The following is a 20,526-nucleotide window of genomic DNA, read 5'->3' on the forward strand; positions in this document are numbered from 1 at the left end:
AGTTGAACGGTGGCAATAATGAGCTAGGCGGTGATGATGGCGCCAATGATGGAATAATCGGAGGCAAGTTGAACGGTGGCAATAGTGAAGTAGGCGGCGTCAAAGCTGCACTGGCGTTGGGTGATGGTGGCGGTGTTACTGATGGAATAATTGGAGGCAAATTGAACGGTGGCAATAGTGAACTAGGCGGTGATGATGGTGTCGACGATGGAATAATCGGAGGCAAGTTTAATGGTGGTAATAGTGAACTAGGCGGTGATGATGTCGTCGACGATGGAATAATAGGAGGCAAGTTGAACGGTGGCAATAGTGAACTGGGCGGTGATGATGGTGTCGACGATGGAATAATGGGAGGCAAGTTGAACGGTGGCAATAGTGAAGTAGACGGCGTCAAAGCTCCATTGGCGCTAGGCGATGGTGGCGGTGTTATTGATGGAATAATTGGAGGCAAATTGAACGGTGGCAATAGTGAGCTAGGCGATGATGATGGCGTCGACGATGGAATAATCGGAGGCAAGTTGAACGGTGGCAATAGTGAACTAGGCGGTGATGATGGCGTTGACGATGGAATAATAGGAGGCAAGTTGAACGGTGGCAATAGTGAGCTTGGTGGTGATGATGACGCCGACGATGGAATAATCGGAGGCAAATTGAACGGTGGTAATAGTGAGCTAGGCGGTGATGATGGCGTCAACGATGGGATAATCGGAGGCAAGTTGAACGGTGGTAATATTGGGTTAGGCGAGGTCGGAGCTCCTTCAGTACTAGAAGGTGATGGTGGGGTTAACGATGGAATGATGGGAGGTAAGTTGAATGGTGGTGAAAGTGAACTGGGCAGTGATGGTGGCATTAATGGTGGAATAATTGGAGGCAAATTGAACGGTGGCAATAATAAACTAGATGGTGATGGTGGTGTTAATGATGGAATGATGGGAGGCAAATTGAGTGGGGGCAGCAGCGAGCTAGGCAGGGGCGAAGCTTCTCCGGTGCTAGGAGGCAATGGTGGTGCTAATGATGGAATGATGGGAGGCAAATTGAATGGTGGTAGCAATGAGCTAGGCAGAGGTGAAGAAGTTCCTTCGGTGTTGGGAGGTGATGGTGGCGTTAGTGATGGAAAGATGGGAGGCAAGTTAAATGGCGGCAACAATGAGCTAGATGGTGATGGTGGCATTAAGGATGGAATAATCGGAGGTAAGTTGAACGGCGGCAACAGTGAGTTAGGCGGGTTTGGAACTCCTTCAGCGTTAGGCAATGACGGTGGTGTTAGTGATGGAATGATCGGAGGTAAATTGAATGGCGGCAACAGTGAACTAGGTGGTACTGATGGCGTTAGTGGTGGAATAGTTGGAGGTAATTGAGACGGTGGCAACAATGAACTAGGTGGTAGCGATGGAATAATTGGAGGCAAATTGAACGGAGGCAATAATGAACTAGGTGGTAACAATGGCGTAAGCGGTGGAATAATCGGAGGCAAGTTGAACGGCGGCAACAATGAACTTGGCGGGATGGAACCTCCATCAACATTAGGCGATGTCGGTGGTGGTGTTAGTGATGGAATAATCGGAGGTAAGTTGAACGGCGGCAACAACGAACTAGATGGTGGCAATGGCGTACGCGGTGGAATAATCGGAGGCAAGTTGAACGGCGGCAACAATGAGCTTGATGGGATTGGAGCTCCTTCAGCATTAGGCAGCGACGGTGATGGCTTTAGTGATGGAATAATAGGAGGTAATTTGAGTGGTGGCAATAATGAGTTAAGCAATGTAGCTCCTTTACTACTAGTAGATGATGATGATGATGATGATGATGGTGGTGGTGATGATGGTGGTGGTGGTGGCGGCGGCGGCAGAAACGGAATTGGAGACAGAAGCGAAGACTTGGGCGGAGGAAAGAAGGCGGTCAAGCGTCTGGCGGCATGAGCACCCAAAGCAGGGTAGCAAAGGAGGACGAAGAGAAGCGACAGGATCCTGACCTCCATTGAGGTCGTCAATCGAACAGGTTATGGGTGGTGGTTTATCTTACGCAGGTATATATAGAGGCGAGGACGAAGGCAGCATTAATTGAGTTGAGTTGGGTAGCGTTGCACCGCCGGAGCGAAGGAGGAGAAGAAAGCAGCATGCAAAAATAAATAAACAAAATAAAAAAAAATAAACACGATGCGTGTACAAAATAAAAATAATAAATCTTTAAAGATTTTTCTAGTGACGGGGAGATTAATCAGTTGATCTTTGCAATCCCCATTTATTGCCAATTTTACTATATTATTCTATATATATGCGTGGTTCTAAAATATTATAAAATTATTTTTTTGTAATTTTGCTGCTAAATTATAACATTAGTGCATGGTACGTGCTAATTAAAATATATCTTAAGTAATATTAATTAAATTATAACTCAAAAGAGACTACAATTTAATTTATATGAAGTTCATTAAGAAAATGGATCTCCGTAATTATTATGAAGTGACATGTGGAATATGTGCTTCTATTTTAATATTGATTCATTAATTATGTCGTCTTGAAAAAGTTTGGTGCAATGGTTTAAATTTGATGTTTAGTAATCCATAAATAACTTGAATTTAATAGAAAAAATCATCAATTTTAATAACAACTATGAAATTTTAGGACATAATTGTGTTACTTTTTTGTCCTAAATATCCAAACGTTAATTAAGTAAATATTAAGGTTTTATATTCATAAATACCATAACTTTTTTAATCACCGCCTAGTTTTATTCTATTTTAGTAAATATAGTAATATAATTATTTGAATAAATATTATGGTTCTATATCAGTTTAAACATATTATTTTTGTGAATAGAATAGACATTATATATAACTAGAGGTGATAAGTTTAGTTGAAGGATCAGGGCATCTGCAACGTTAGTGCGTTAATAACATTAAAAAAATATAAAAAAATACATATGGTGGGTCCATTGTCATATAAATGCGTTCAAAACATTGAATACGTTCATGTGGCTCTCTCCTCCGCGTCACTCAAGAGATGTCGTTGAACGCGCGTTGCAGATGGCCTTATAAACTTATTAATTAATTCATTGATCCATAAGTCAATTTAATCTCAATCTAAACTGGCTTATTTAATAAATATGTCAAAATCTATGACCCATGTTGCTGTCTGAATATTGGGGGTGTGTCAAATCCCATGCAACTCGGTGCGGTTAACTTTTGTGATGGATCAACAAAAACCCAATTACAATGGAGAGTTGATTAAAGGAGTTGGCTAGAGAGTCAATTTTTTAAAATAAACTTCGAGCGAAATGTAATTAATTCATGAAGAAATTAACATGCATCATAGGGTTCACCGGAGTTACTTCAGTGAAATCCCTTCCATGTCTAAATCAGTCCAAATAAAAAAGTATAAAGCAATGACAATATTAATAAGATCTTCATTAGAATTTATTGCCCCCTTTAGAGTTTCTCTTACCTTTAGGGAGGAAATTCTAAGAGGCATTACCTCTTGGAGAAAAATCAAAGGACACACCTCAATAAAGGGTGTCATAATCATCATGCCCTTTTGTCTTTTGATAACCGTCAAGTCTCTTTGAGTTATGATAATGGCCAAGTCCTTTCGTATATATAATTGGGAAGTCGACAGTCGGGCGGTTGGGAGATCAGACCAACTCGATTGGGAAGTCAGGAAGTCGGCTTGGCAACTCGAACTTGGGAAGTCGCTAGATCGGACCCTGCCACGTAGCTCCCATATTGACTAAACCCTGACCTTGCCACATGGCTACTGTGTTGATCGAGTCAAGGGTTTGCCACGCGGATCACTTTCTTACCTTCGCAACACAAACATGCATCCCCTTCAAGTCTAGTTGTAAGAGGACGCGGTCCAATTGACTAGATAAGTGTTTGATCAATAACTTTAAGATCTTTGACGTTGGGGTCCATGTGGTCAAGACGTTGGGAGCGGAGAGCAAGAGGGAGTAGTCGCGATCGATACGAAGCACCTCCAAGTAGACTTGGAAGAAAGAGTTATAATCCATGAAAAAAATAGAACTAAATGCACTTGAACCTGGTGTGAAGATGTCGACTCATAGGTGACTTTGTTCTTGATAGATAATATAGGTACTTGATCTGCGATTATACCTGAGTCGGGGAGAATAGAATGAGTTGACTCTTCCTGAAGGAGCTCTATGCTCATGTTCAGATCGGGGAGAATGAATTAAACGAGTCAAATTGTCCTGGAGGGGCTCCGCGCCCACATTTGAGTCGGGGAAAGAATGAAACAAGTCAATATCCTTTCCGGAGGGACTCTGGGCTTATGTCCAGATCGGGGAGAGACAGTGATGATTAACTTGTATGAGATGAAAGAATTTTTGAAAGTACGTACTTGAAAATTTATAATTAAAGACGCTTTCAAATTCAAAAAGATAAACACCAAATTTATCATGAACGGATAAAAGTAATATTTCAAGGATTAGTGGATCAATTATAAAGAGAAGCAATACTATCCGAATTAATAAATTGATAATATATACGAATGAATTATAAAAAAAGTAAAGAAGAAATCCTAAAGAGGTCAAAGTTAGGAGAGTAAGTATCTAAGATTTAGAAAAGATATAAATACGTAGCTATTAATTGCAGCATCAAACCATATTTCCGAATTAAGAAAATATCATAATTCAAATCCCCGCCCGTGTCAACATAAAAAGTAGCATGAAGCTGAATAAATACAATGGTTAGGAAAATAATATATAATTACTGATTGGAACAGACATTAATTAATGATGCAGCTATATATATATATATATATCTGAACTCCTGATCTTGCTTACAACAATAACGTTTGCATATATATATATGAACAAGAGACAGTAAATCAATAACGTTTGTATATATATATATATATATATATATATGCTTTAATTTCTTCGTGGACAATGGATCGGAACAATAAAGGCATCAAAGAAAATTAGTAAAGGAAAGCATTTGTCAATTACCTTCTCATCGATAGCATAAGTATTAATTGTGCATGCCCTCTGACATTATTCTAGCTACTTATCATTAATATATTCATCATCCAACAAGTTAATTATTATCTCATCAGTGTATATATATGATCTGATCATGGACAGAGCAAGCTAAGTTTACCTCATGGACAATGGAATCCCTCGTTTAATATATTAATTAATTTATGATTTTTTTATTTATTTTATAATTTTCATTTAATATTTAATTAACTTCTGATCTTTAATTAATTAGTTATAGTCTTTTGTATATTTTTTTAATTTATGAGTGCATTTATTTTTGAAAAAAAATAATTTTATTGAAAATTTATATTTATATAAAAGGAAGAAGGAGTATTGATCATATATCACGAATAGAATTCATGAAATAAAACATAACACAATTAATTAAAAAATCATTTGCATCAAGTGGTCAATTTTGAGAGAAAAAAATATTATTAAAATTTCACTACTACTTTTAAAATAACAACCTTAAATCTCGTGCTCATAATGTTCCAGTTTTTTTTTTTTTTTTTTAGTTTCATACAAATCTCTAAAAAAATTATATTGGAGTTGCCCTAATTAAATACAGATGGATCGAGAGGTTTTTAGTGGAATTTTATAGTGATGAAGACATTATAATTAAGATAATTATAATGGAATTGAAACAAAGGAGGAAGTTATATAATTAAGATAATTAATTAGAATTCTGAGAGGCGTCTTAATAAAAATTTAAAGGATAATTAATTATAAACGGTGGATATTTAATAAAAAATAGAGTGTCTTTTATTCTGCCCCTTATAGTTTGTTGTCTGTTAAAAAATATATTTTATATTGAAAAAAAGTTATTGCTAGAATACTTCTTTTTCTATATATTAAATGCTAATCCTTTTATTATCTTAAAAAATCTAACCAAAAAATTCGACGGCAGCGGAGGAAATAGTGATGGGATCGACGGCGTACGTCGATGGCGGCAGAAGTGACGGCGTCAACGGCGGCACAATTTAAAGGGAATCGGCGGCAGGATAGACGCCGGTACCGGTGGAAGAAGTGGGTTGGGCGGCAGGAAAGGAAAAGGAGGGAAAAGCGAAGTCTGCGGCAGGACCGGCGAATGGAAGGCTTAGGCAAAGGAAGGAAGCTGGCGGTCAAGAGCTAGCCTCGCTGCTAGCTGCATTAATTAGCAGATCAAGGATGAGGAGCAGCGACAGGATCGGACTCTGACCTCCATTGTCGTCCTCAGAGGAATCCTATCGAACAGGCCGTTTGCCTGATTCCTGGCTGTGTATTTAATTTATACAGAGGAGGATGCATGGCACGGCGGCGTTGGATCGCCGGAGCATGCAGAGGCAGAGGAGAAGCCATGCAAACTTATTTATATAAATAATAGATTTTTAAATATTGTATTTAGTATTTTATTTAGTGAGGAGTGATTGCTTAGTCGATGATTGCACGTGCTAATTGTTTATTAATTACTTATTATTAGGGTCAAATTTTCAATTCTTTTTTCCTAGCGTCTTTATTTATAAGTGAAAGCCTTTTCTTATTTATTGGACCTAAATAAAATAAATAAATCCCAATGATTCATCATGGGAATAACGCTATAATTAAAAAAGTGGAATATAATAGATCTCACAATCAACGTAATAAATCAGCCATTTAAATTTTGTTCTAACCTAATAGTTGTAAAATTGGAATCTTCATGTTATCTTTGAAATCCGGTCCCTTTGTAATATTTTGTTTTCTTCTAAATTTTTAATAATGAAGAATATCTATATAGGAAAATAAATAATATAATATTTACTTTGTTGTTATCTTCTCTTCCTATTAGCTAGGAAAAACTAACTAGCTTATGAAGATTCAATATATCCTAATTAACCCTTTGTTGCAATAATTGTTGAAATTAAACTCGCCTAAAACATTTAGTTAGAGAGGTTGAGAAATAAATATAAATGAATTTATATTTACTTATAAAAAATAGATAATTTAGTATGTAATTTAAATTTATATAAATTATATTTTTACAGGAATAAATTTTAATTGAATTAAATTAATTTGTATTTAAAACTAAATATCTTTGAGAAATAAATATTCATGATCACAAAGAAATAAAAGTTAATTCATTTGATAAAATCTTCACATTTTATTTTAATAACTATAATTATATATATATATATATATATAATTTTTAATATTTTATCATATTTATTACAATATATATATACCAATTATATTATAGTATACGCTAAGTACTTATGAAGACAGTGATCTTCAAAAGTCGTATATTGTATTTGATTAGTTGATCGTTTAAATGAAAACTTTAAGCCATTGCAATTTAATTAAAAAGAGGATTAAGTTCAATAATCTATAGATTTTTCCACAAATCCAAACCCAATATATACGTGAATAATGAAGGGAACTGGAACGATACATAAGCACAAAACGTGGAACAGCGCCGCCGGAATTATTTAACTAGCTAGCTCCTCATGCATGGCAGCAGTATGCGGCTCACGGCGCCGGAACGCCGGGGAGGAAGGGAATGGGAGGCAGAAGCGACGGCGCCGTCGTCGGCGGGAGTAAGGGAATGGGAGGCAGAAGCGACGGCGCCGTCGCCGGCGGGAGGAAGGGAATGGGAGGCAGAAGCGAAGGCGCCGTCGTCGGCGGGAGGAACGGAATGGGAGGCAGAAGCGACGGCGCTGCCGCTGGCGGAAGGAAGGGAATGGGAGGCAGAAGCGACGGCGCCGTCGCCGGCGGGAGGAAGGGAATGGGAGGCAGAAGCGACGGCGCTGCTGCCGGCGGAAGCAAGGGAATGGGAGGCAGAAGCGACGGCGTCGCCGGCGGGAGGAAGGGAATGGGAGGCAGAAGCGACGGCGTCGCGGCGGGGGATGAGAAGAGGCTAAGCGCCTCGCGGCATGAGCAGAGGGAGCGGCGGAGCAGAGGAGGAGGAGGAGGAGCAGCGATAGTATTCTGGCGCCCATTGTCGGAATTGTCCTTTGGGGAATTCTATCGAACTGGTGGCGGATGTGGTTTGATGGATTCCATTCCAAGCAGTGTGTTTATAGAGGAGGATGGCGCGGTGGCGTTGCACTACCGGAGCAGATTCACGATGTGAATATAAATAATTAACAGATTATTCATGATTGTTTATTTTTTGGGTTTTTATTGTATTTGAACAATCTAAAATGCTATTTTTTAATATGAGCACATATCTCATGTCTTACCTGAAATGATAGAGCATCTAGATAATCACCGTATTTGGGCCAAGGTTTAAAAAAGTAATGGGCCGAGCCAGGGATATACTAGTTAGTGGTTGTGCCCTAATTAAGACGCGACTCAAGTCGTGTGCCCGATTCTTTTGCAAAAAGGTGGATCCGCCAATTCATGGTCGGCTAAAAAAGTAATGGAAATTGTAGTTGGTCACAGGGATATACTAGTTAGCTATGATTCGAACCCTTGCTCCTAAGTCTGCTACATCGTAACCAACTCAGTTATGCCCCGGAGGCTCGTGTGCTCGATTCTTTTGCTTGGATCTCAATGCTCTCCGATCCGTACCCATAAAATGGGCAAAGGGCTATCTGAATCCCTAATCCTCCGCTTCTCGCTTCGTCTTTCATCGGAGGGCCACGCCGATAACGCAACCCTTCGACTGACGTGCTTTGATCCACATGACTCCGGAAACGAACTCGTCGGAGGAATAGCCACTGCCGCCACCTCTGAGCAGGATGGAGAGGAAGAATCGTGAAAAACAAGGTCCATCATCAGATCAAAATCAATTACTGTAAGTGTGTGTGTGTGTGTATCCAACTCGTCTTGAACTCTAGAGCTATGGTATGTATATGGACGACTTGAATGTTCAACACTGGCCTCCAGAGGGCTTGACAACTTGAGCATTCCTCTCAATCTCCGGAGAGCTCGGCAGTCCAAGCACCCCTCTGACCTCTCAATCTCTATGATGTTTGACAACCCAAGTACTCTTCTAAACCTCAAGAGAGCTTTAATTTAGCAGTCTAAGCATTCTTCTTAGCCTCTCGAGTACTGGGTTGGCAGCACAAGCATCCTGACTTGACAGATCAAGTTCACAAGAATGTGCTTAGGTTATGACCAAGTTTTGTATGCAACTTGCTTCTTTAAGTGTCTTAGGCTTCTCAAGCATCTTCACATTGTGTTTAGGTTTAGCTTCGTTAAATATTAGCGCAATCGATCTTTAGTCCAGGTTGATTGAGTTGATAAGTTTGAGTTTACTTGAGTTCGGATTTTGATATTCAATTAATATATTGATTGACTAAGATGTCAAATAGATCTAGATTGAGTGAACATTTGATAATCTTTTCTGTAAAAGGTGGAATCCGTCACCTTAGCGGTCTCACACGGCTGGTCCTATGATCATTTGTGAAGAGGTAAATCGAGAAATTGCAGTTGATCATTTGACAATCTTTTTTGCAAAAGGTGGAATCCGCCATCTTAGCGGCCCCACACGGCCAGTCCGATGACCATTTGTGAGGAGAAATTGCAGTTGGTTACGACGCAGGAGGGTATTGTCTGACTTCGCTAGGATTCGAACCCTTGCCCTCTTTTGCAAGTCTGCTGCATCGTAACCAACTCAGCTATGTCCCGGAGGTGAACATTTGACAATCAATCAATATGTTAAGTTAGTGGATCCAATAATTAATAATCAGAAGTCCGACAGAGAATTAACAAGAGAAAAATCCAAATGGATTATGGAAGATCGAACATTTGACATAAGAAGCGAAGTCTAAGTCGATTAAAGTTGACGGACTTAGACTTTGGGGTGCTCGAGCTGTTCGATCACATGCAAGAGATGTTGAATCCTAATTTCTTTGTATTTAACAATCCACTCGGATTTGGACCACCCAGGCAAGGCATTTGTTGGGTTGGAACTTGGGAACAAATAAAATCTTGATGTTTGCATGTAATATCGAGTTTGATTTAAATTTTGCATTTAAACGACAAACACAAAATTGAAACGATCCAAGTTTTTCACAAGAGTCATAAATAGATAGACATATTGTCAAAAGAAACCTTGGCAAGCTATTGTCGGGACAGACAAACAATAATAATTGGGTAGACATCCAACGAAGAGGAACCACAACAGCACATGATTTGAATCCCTGGCTCTTTAGCTTTCTTTCTCTCTCAAGCTTCACCATTAAGTATCGAAGGGATTTTACCGTAAAACTCTGATATATTAATGATATTAATTAATCTATGAGAGAAATTTTTGAAGTATCAATTGAAATAACGTCCTTATGAGAATTATATTAGGTATCTTTGCCTTCGACTCCTTTTCACTGGATGCTAAATAAATGAACTCGATATCCATGAAAGTTTTATCTTCACTAATTAAATTCATATAAATACATGTATTTTTCTTTATACAACTATTTTGCCCATCGTAAACGCGTCTCTTCTCTTCTCTTCTCTTGTCGGCAAAATTGCATTCACAATTACACCATTCATCGCCATAAATAAATATATATTATGAAATATCTGCAACCATATATAATTTTAATCGGCCCCTAATACTATACCACAAACGCATTAATTGCTCACATACTAAAAAATAAATGCATTTATTTAATGTAGCGGAAGCTGTTAATTTGAACATAATTCTGATAATATTTATTCATATATTTAGAGCGAAAAGACGCCGCAAATTATTGTCGTACGTGTATATATATATATATGTGTATTATACTAGTTTATTCACGGCTTGGTCGGCGGCGACGGCAGGAAGCTGGGAATCTGAGGGAGGCCGATCATCGGCGATGGCAAAAGTGGATTCGGCGGCAGGAGAGACGGCGTCGGCGTCGGCGTCTGCATCTTGGGCGGCAGGAAGGGAATTGGAGGGAGGAGAGACGACGTCGAGGGCAGCAGTGGGTTGGACGCCAGAAGCGACGGCGTCGGCGTCCTCTTCCGCGGCAGGAAGGGAATTCGAGGCAGGCGAGGCTTGGACGGCTTCAATGGTTTCGGCACCGTCGGCGTCCTCTTCCGCGGCAGGAAGGGAATGGGAGGCAGGCGAGGCTTGGACGGCTTCAGTGGTTTCGACACCAGAAGCGATGGCATCGGCTTCTTCGGAGAGAGCCGAGGCTTCCAGGGCAACCCTGCAGGCTTTGGCGGCAGAAGCGACGACGACCGGGGGCGATTGGGAGGGGGAGGCAGCTGGATAGACACCGGTGGAAGAAGAGACGGTTTGGGCAGAGGAATGAAGACGGTCAAGTGCCTCGCGGCGCTGACAGAGGAGCAGAGGAAGAGGAAGAAGAAGAGGAGCAGCGACAGCACTCTGACCTCCATTGTTGTTCTCAGAAGAACTCTATCGCAGTCGGTGGGTGGTACGGTTTGCTCGATTCCTAGCTCTGCATTTATACAGGAGGAGGGTGGTGCGGTGGCGTTGGATCGCCGGAGCAGGAGCAGGAGGAGCAGACGTCATGAATATTATTCTTTTTTTTCTTCAAGATTTTCTGTAGTTATTTATTTGGTGACCGAGAGATTACTCAGTCCATGACTGCACATGTCGATTAATTATTAACAAAAAGTTTTAATTCCTGAAGAAGCATCCAAATAGCGTTTTGATAAATCTTTATAAAGGTTTTATTTTATCGCTTGTGTCAATTCTAATCCGCGCGCTCTAATCTTAATTAAGTTTTATTGAAAAATTAACTCTAAATTAAATTATCTATGGCTAAATCATAAACTGTTAAAATTCTTATTTAATTATCAGCATGAGCGAAGTGCTAAAAGTGGATTAAAGTTTGTGATGGCGAATGGCATTTATCGAGGTCAAGAAAATTAATTTCTTTAATTATTGTCAGGTTTCTTGTATGAATAGTGTAAGTCTCGATTAATTTGGGAGAAAATTTATTTTCAGAATTTTTAATATTTAGTGGATAAAAAAAATGATAAATTCCAGTCAGTCTTGTGGACTCAATCCCTGGAGGTGGTCGGTCCGGTCCCACAGAAATTTTCCACCGACCACCAAGATAAATCGGGAAACGCATATGCGACTCAATCCAGATGCTCAACATCCTTTGATTACGTTCCCCATTTGAAAGAAAATTCTTGCAAATACGTCGTAGTTGGGAATCGAATCACGGGTCCCTGAGTCACAACCTGGATATCCTACCGTTGCACCATTGCTCCGGAGACAATATTTAGTCGATAAAGAATCATAGGCTGCTCAACAATTAGATCAATCAATTTACTTAATTCAATTTGTTTGGTAGGGCTCATGATCATCCGTATGAGTCAATCCATTTGGGTGGACTACACCCGTTGATGAAATTGTTACATATAAGACATTTTTATGCACATTAAATAATAAAAAACAGATTTTTTTAAAAGACTTTAATAACATAATCAAGTATTTTTTATGTGGATATGTAAAATACGATTTAAAAAAAAGGGTTAATGGTTAACGGGTTTAAAAACCCGAAAACCATTAAGAATCCAATAACCCCTCGCGCGACTCTCCTTCCCGAAACTGAACTTCCGTTCCTCTTCTTCCGCCCGAAAACGCCCGACGCCGTTTCCCTTCTTCTCCGCGTGAAACCGGCGCTTCTCCTCTTTTCTTCTTCCACCGGTAACGCACAGCGCCTTTACCTCTTCTCCTTCTCCCTCTTCCGCACGAGCCATCGCGATTTTTCCCTCTGCCCGACGCCGCTGTCGCTGTGTTGAGCCACCGCCGCCGCTGCATTGAGCCGGCTGCTGCCGCCGTGCCCTAGCCGCGACGCCGCCTCTATTTTTCCTTCCCCGATCGGAATCGACCGTCACTGCCAGGAATCCCAAAACCGGAGATCTCCTCCCTTTTCCCCTTCTATACCTTCTGGTGCTCAGGTAATCCCTGATTTGGTTGATGGATTTGAGCTATAAATTTGATCTGCTATTTTATTGAGCTCACTGCTCGATTTGGTTGGTACACAGATCGAAGGAGATAAGACGGTCGATCAAGGTGGGGCTTGATCGGATCTGAGGTAAAAAGGTTTTATTTCGATTGGTTTTTTATTAGGAAAATATTTAGAAAATTGTTACTGAAAATTCTGTAGGATGCAGTATCTTCTGTAATCTAGAGAAAAATTAGAAATCCCAACTACTCACAAAAGATATGTGAAAACATGTTAAACAAACTTAGATGCAAACAAACTTAGATCCACTGTCGCTGATCACGCCAAGTTTGCTCTTCCAGGATATATATAGGATTGTTACATCTATAAAATGTTAATGGTACATGGACGACAATGATCCCATTAAATGGTTAATATTGACTAATTACTAAGAGCAGAAATATAACATGTGAGGATGCAGACATAATTTGCTTTTTCATATGCATACACTAAGAGGTATCTATTTGTAGATTAAGAAAAATATGTCGCTGAAGTTTAAGCTCCGTGATATAGGACATTAACTTACTATCGGATTTTTAGACGGAGGTTCTTTTCGGACACGGACCACTTTCGAAAGACGGGTATCTTGTCTTATCTTTTTAGATAAGTTATTTTGACATGTATAGTTTTGCTATAGCTGGTAGTAATTCTGGTTATGCTTTTATATATGCCTTGGTATGTCACTACTTGCTTATATATGTTGTATACCATTTTTACCTGATACCTGTTTAGTTCCTTAACATCTTGATACTTGCCATGTGGATATAGGTTCATCAGAGTAGTGATATACTGTTTCTTTACTGGACATTGATTATCTATTAGATATATCTTGCATACATTAGTGTCATGCACCATTTTGCATGATTGCATGCTGGCGATCATCGGCTCCTTTGAGTCCGACGCCTTACATGATCCGCACACACTGCCACTCATGGGTTAGTGGTACATTAGGAGGGTGTGTGCAGAGTCTGTCAGGGCTCCGCTCGGCTGCTCAGGGGTAGTGGTTCCGCAGCGTTGTAGCATTACAGGGATCCCTCCTTCGCATTATGAGACGAGGAGATGAGAGTATTGCTCCCCCATATGACTTGGGGTAGGAGGATAGGTGTACTCCGATAGCATCCTGTCCACTCGGTCACTCAGGAGCAGTGATGGCAGAGTGCACAGTTGTCATAGCCCTATCCACTCGACCTCACCATTGTGGTGACGGTGGCTGACTGGTGTCAGGGGTGATCATGTCATTTATGGATTGCATTTATTTATGTTTGCTGCATTTTGGTTGCTGCATATGGTTGACATGCACATACAGGAGGCCTGATGCATTTTGGTAGAGTGATTCTGGTATGTATAGCTCTTCCGTTCTTTCAATTTTGTATTTTTCTTACTATCCTTTCAGGAGACTGTACTGGTATGATTATTACTATTAGGAATAGTTTACTATACATGTCTGTTAGATATCCGCTGAGTTCGTTGAGCTCACCCCGTTGATTTCATTCTTTTCAAGTTGATGTCTGTCTGGAGAGTCGCACTACTAGTTCCCTGTTGAGATGACCTCGACCATTTGATTTTTCACTATGTTTCCGGTATTTGTGTCGGTACTGGTTCTATATAGTGTGGGTCTACTTGTACATGTTTGATTTTAGTGTTTTTGTTATAGTTGCGGGTTGTGGCCTTGTGGGCCTTATATTGTGTTTGTTATGCACTTTTGGCATGTTTTGTTTATGGATTGTGGCCGTATAGGCTTATTTGTGGCCTTGTAGGCCTTATGATAGATATGTATTTAGGGAAATTGCAATTGTTACAGGGGAGATGCTGTCGAAATTTTTCGGACAGTTATCTCTCGGGTCATGATAGGATATTTAATAAAAGAATAGTGATTTTTTATTCTGCCCCTTATAGTTTGTTGTTTGTTAAAAAAATATATTTTATATTTTATTTTTTTTATTGTTTGATTACTTTTTGCTCTATTAAATTAAATCCAAATCCTTTTGTTATCTTCAGGATACAAACTGACTTAAAACAACTCGTGCTAAAAAATTCTAAGATTATTAATAGCTTTAGAGCCATGAACTAATATTATAATTCCTGTTAACATTAAAAATCTAACAAAAAAATCATTGTGACGTAAATTTTAATCATAAGAGCTGAGTTTGCCATCATTCCAAGTCAATATATATTGCTTACAAATTAAACTAATAACAAGATTTCTAATATCTATAGAATATATATATTGTGCTGAACTCAAAAACTAAAATAATAATAGCAATTAAATCTTTATCCCACTAAATAAATTAATTAAGTCAAAAAATAATTACAAGCTAATTTATAAAATTAACTTAACAGTACTGTGAAACAAAATTAATTTGCGTAAGCTGCACATATGAATCACTCATCGTGAGACAGCTTAATTAATAAAAGAAAAAAAATAGACATTATAATCATCAGTCATACACACCCATTAATTATTAATTTGTAATGAGTTTTAACTTTTACTTGTCCCTTGTTAATGGTCTTGATATTCACTTAATAATTACAATATGATATCCTTGATCTCAATTATTGCAAAAATTTGTAAAAACAGAAAGAAATTAATAGAGTAGAAATATTGATATTACTCTTCAATGAATAAATTCAACCAGAGAACATAATTATTTTAGGTCGATAAGGAAATATCATTGCTTAAAAAAGAGGAATATTAACTGGATAATAATAATAATAAAATACATATATATATATATATTTGTACAATATGAATAGTAGAAAATAACACGGAAATAACATAATTAGTTGATATGAGATGGTACGTAATTTGTAATAGTCCTGATTAAATCTATATATGCCAATATATAAATAAATTTATTTTTACTTAATAAAATTGATAATTTATTATGTAATTTAAATTTAAATACAAATTATATTTTTACAGGAATAAACTTTGATGCAATTAAATTAATTTGTATTTATAAAACTAAATATCTTTGAGAAATAGTCACTTCGAAAATACTGCCGTATATTGAATTTGATTACTTGCTCGTTTATCTGAAAATTTTAAGAATTTAATTGAAAAAGAGGATTAAGTTCAATAATCTATAGATTATTCCACAAATCCAAACCCAATATATACGTGAACAATGAAGGGAACTGGATCGATATTACTCACACAAATTATTATTAATTAATTAAGCTTCATACATAAGCACAAAACGTGGAACAGCGCCGCCGGAATTATTTAACTAGCTAGCTCCTCATGCATGGCAGCAGTATGCGGCTCACGGCGCCGGAACGCCGGGGAGGAAGGGAATGGGAGGCAGAGGCGACGGCGCTGTCGCCGGCGGAAGGAAGGGAATGGGAGGCAGAAGCAACGGCGTCGCCGGCGGGAGGAAGGGAATGGGAGGCAGAAGCTAAGCGAAGGCCACTGCAGCGTCGACCTCGGCGGCAGGAACGGAATCGGAGAGAGAATCGAAGGCTTCGGCGGGGGAAGGAAGACGGTTAAGCGCCTCGCGGCATGAACAGAGGGAGCGGCGGAGCAGAGGAGGAGGAGTAAGAGCAGCAGCGATAGGATTCTGGCGCCCATTGTCGGAATTGTCCTATGGAGAATTCTATCGAACGGGTGGCGGATGTGGTTTGTTGGATTCCATTCCAAGCAGTGGATTTATAGAGGAGGATGGCGCGGTAGCGTTGCACTACCGGAGCAGATTCACGATGTGAATATAAATAACAGATTATTCATGATTGTTTTTTTTTTTGGTTTTTTATTGTATTTGAACAATCTAAAATGCTATTTTTTATATGAGCACATGTCTAATGTCTTACGTGAAATGATTGAGCTTCCTAAAATATTAATGCAATCGCGACCTGCAGTTAAGTTTGATTGGGTTAATCAAGTTTGAGTTTAATCGAGTTGACCAACTCGATATTGAATATGTTATCAACTAAGACATCAAATATGTCAAGATTAAGTGAATATTTGACAAACAATTAATATGTTAAATTAGTTGATCTGATAGTGATTAGAAGTCCGATAAAAAATTAATAAGAGGAAAGTCTAAACTCGATCTCCATGAAAGTTTTATCTTCACTAATTAGATTCATATAAATACATGTATTTTTCTTTATACAACTATTTTGCCCATAGTAAACGCGTCTCTTCTCTTCTCCTCTTGTCGGCAAAATTGCATTCACAATTACACCATTCATCGCCATAAATAAATATATATTATGAAATATCTGCAACCATATATATATATAATTTTAATCGGCCCCTAATACCACGAACGCATTAATTGCTCACATACTAAAAAATAAATGCATTTAATTTATTTAATGTAGCGGAAGCTGTTAATTTGAACATAATTCTGATACACGAATTGCAATTGATTGTATTTATTCATATATTTAGAGCGAAAAGACGCCGCAAATTATTGTCGCACGTGTATATATATATGTATGTGTATCATAATAGTTTATTCACGGCTTGGTCTGCGGCGACGGCAGGACGCTGGGAATCTGAGGGAGGCCGATCATCGGCGATGGCAAAAGTGGATTCGGCGGCAGGAGCGACGGCGTCGGCGTCTGCATCTTGGGCGGCAGGAAGGGAATTGGAGGGAGGATAGACGACGTCGAGGGCAGCAGTGGGTTGGACGCCAGAAGCGACGGCGTCGGCGTCCTCTTCCGCGGCAGGAAGGGAATTGGAGGCAGGCGAGGCTTGGACGGCTTCAGTGGTTTCGGCACCGTCGGCGTCCTCTTCCGCGGCAGGAAGGGAATGGGAGGCAAGCGAGGCTTGGACGGCTTCAGTGGTTTCGACACCAGAAGCGACGGCATCGGCTTCTTCGGAGAGAGCCGAGGCTTCCAGGGCAACCCTGCAGGCTTTGGTGGCAGAAGCGACGACGTCCGGGGGCGATTGGGAGGCAGCTGGATAGACACCGGTGGAAGAAGAGACGGTTTGGGCAGAGGAATGAAGACGGTCAAGTGCCTCGCGGCGCTGACAGAGGAGCAGAGGAAGAAGAAGACGAAGAGGTGCAGCGACAGCACTCTGACCTCCATTATTGTTCTCAGAAGAACTCTATCGAACAGTCGGTGGGTGTGTGTGGTTTGCTCGATTCCTAACTCTGCATTTATACAGGAGGAGGGTGGTGCGGTGGCGTTGGATCGCCGGAGCAGAGAGCAGGAGGAGGAGCAGATGCTCATGAATATTAGTTTTTTCCCAAGAATTTCTGTAGTTATTTATTTGATGACGGAGAGATTACTCAGTCCATGATTGCACATGTCGATTAATTATTAACAAAAGTTTTAATTCCTGAAGAAGCATCCAAATATCGTTATGATAAATCTTTATAAAGGTTTTATTTTATCGCTTGTGTCAATTCTAATCCGCGCGCTCTAATCTCAATTGAGTTTTATTGAAAAATTAACTATAAATTAAATTATCTATGGCTAAATCATTAACTGTTGAAATTCTTATTTAATTATCAGCATTAGCGAAGTGAAATTGTGGATTATTAAAGTTTGTGATGGCGAATGGCATTTGTCGAGGTCAAGAAAATTAATTTCTTTAATTATTGTAAGGTGCCTTGTATAATAGTTTAAGTCTTTAATTTGGGTAAAAAAATATTTTCGGAATTTTTAATATTAATTTAGTGGATAAACAATCATAGGTTGCTTGGGTCGGTGGTTTGGGCGATAGAAGAGCAACGATTAGATCAATCAATTTACGTAATTCAATTTGTTTGTCAAACTGTTGCATATAAGACATTTTTATTCACATTAAATAATAAAAAAAGATTTTTAAAAAGACTTTTAAAACATAATCAAGTATTTTTTATGTGGTATCATAAAGTATTTATGTGGATATTTAATAAAAGAATAGTGATTTTTTATTCTGCCCCTTATATTTTGTTGTCTTTTAAAAAATATATTTTATATTTTAAAATTTTTATTGTTTGATTATTTCTTGTTCTATTCAATCCAAATCCTTTTGTTATCTTCAGTATACAAACTAATTAATTTAAAACAACTCGTGCTAGAAAATTTTAAGATTATTAATAGTTTTAATTTAGAGCCATGAACTGATATTATAATTCCTGTGAACATTAAAAATCTAACAAAAAATCATTGTGACTTAAATTTTAATCATAAGTACTGAGCTTCCAAGTCAATATATATTGCTTACAAAATAAACTAATAACAAGATTTCTAATATCTATAGATTAATATATATTGTGCTGAACTCAAAAACTAAAATAATTATAATAGCAATTAAATCTTTATCCCACTAAATAAATTAATTAAGTCAAAAAATAATTACAAGCTAATTTATATAATTATTTTAGGTCGATAAGGAAATATTATTGCTTTATTCGTAAATATAGAGCGTCAGCATTATTGTTATTTTTTTCCTGAGGAAAAAAAAAACATCGTGAGATAATTATCCACGTTTATATATATATACAATAACAATATGAATAGTAGAAAATAACACGGAAATAATATAATTTGTTGATATGAGCTATCTTAGAGATGGTAAATTGTAATAGTCCTGATTAAATCTATGCCAATATATAAATGAATTTATATTTACTTAACAAAATTGATAATTTATTATGTAATTTAAATGTAAAAAAAATTATATTTTTTACATGAATAAACTTTGGTTGAATTAAATTAATTTGTATTTATAAAACTAAATATCTTTGAGAAATAGTCACTTCGAAAATACTGCCGTATATTGAATTTGATTAGTTGATCGTTTTTCTGAAAATTTTAAGCCATTCAATTCCAATTTAATTGAAAAAGAGGATTAAGTTCAATAATTAATCTATAGATTACTCCACAAATCCAAACCCAATTCGTGAACACTGAAGGGAACTGGATCGATATTACTCATACAAATTATATATATTATTAATTAAGCTTGATACACAAGCACAGAACGCGGAACACTGCCGCCGGAATTATTAACGTTTACTAAGTATTTAGCTATATATAGCTAGCTCCGTATGCATGGCAGCAGTATGCGGCTCATGGCGCCGGAACGCCGGGGAGGAAGGGAATGGGAGGCAGAAGCGACGGCGTCGCCGGCGGGAGGAAGGGAATGGGAGGTGGAAGCGAAGGCTGCTGCAGCATCGGCTTCGGCGGCAGGAATGGAATCGGAGGCAGAATCGAAGGCTTCGGTTGGGGAAGGAAGACGGTTAAGCGCCTCGCGGCATGAACAGAGGGAGCGGCGGAGCAGAGGAGGAGGAGGAGGAGGAGGAGCAGCGATAGGATTCTGGCGCCCATTGTCGGAATTGTCCTCTGGGGAATTCTATCGAACGGGTGGCGGATGTGGTTTGTTGGATTCCAAGCGGTGTATTTATAGAGGAGGATGGCGCGGTGGCGTTGCAGGACCGGAGCAGATTCAAGATGTGGATATAAATAATAGATTATTCATGATTTTTTAGGTTTTTTTAATTGTATTTGAACGATCGAAAATGCTATTTTTTATATGAGCACATGTCTTGCCAGGGGCGGGAGGCCGATTTCCACAAAAAAAAAGGAGACTACATTTTAAATATTTAATAATTAATTATTAATTTTAAAATAAATTTATCAAAATATTAGTAATTTATTTAAAAAAATAAAAAGCTAGGGGGTGGTGGCTCCTACCTACCCCCCTCGTGGCTCTGCCCCT

The 20,526-nt window shown here is 38.5% G+C and overlaps 1 long non-coding RNA gene across 1 annotated transcript; it reads left to right on the top strand.

Moving 5' to 3' along the window:
- Positions 1 to 12,479: 12,479 nt before the first annotated feature.
- Positions 12,480 to 16,386, top strand: LOC141837822 (uncharacterized). Its single transcript, XR_012602582.1, has 3 exons — positions 12,480 to 12,816; positions 12,904 to 12,953; positions 16,122 to 16,386. It is a non-coding gene; the product is annotated as an uncharacterized LOC141837822 (long non-coding RNA).
- The last annotated feature ends 4,140 nt before the right edge of the window (positions 16,387 to 20,526 follow it).

This window comes from Curcuma longa, chromosome 11 (assembly GCF_044706935.1).
Source record: "Curcuma longa cultivar G26 ecotype Majalengka, Jawa Barat chromosome 11, ITB_CL_G26_1.1, whole genome shotgun sequence".
In the NCBI taxonomy this organism is placed as follows: Eukaryota; Viridiplantae; Streptophyta; class Magnoliopsida; order Zingiberales; family Zingiberaceae; genus Curcuma; species Curcuma longa.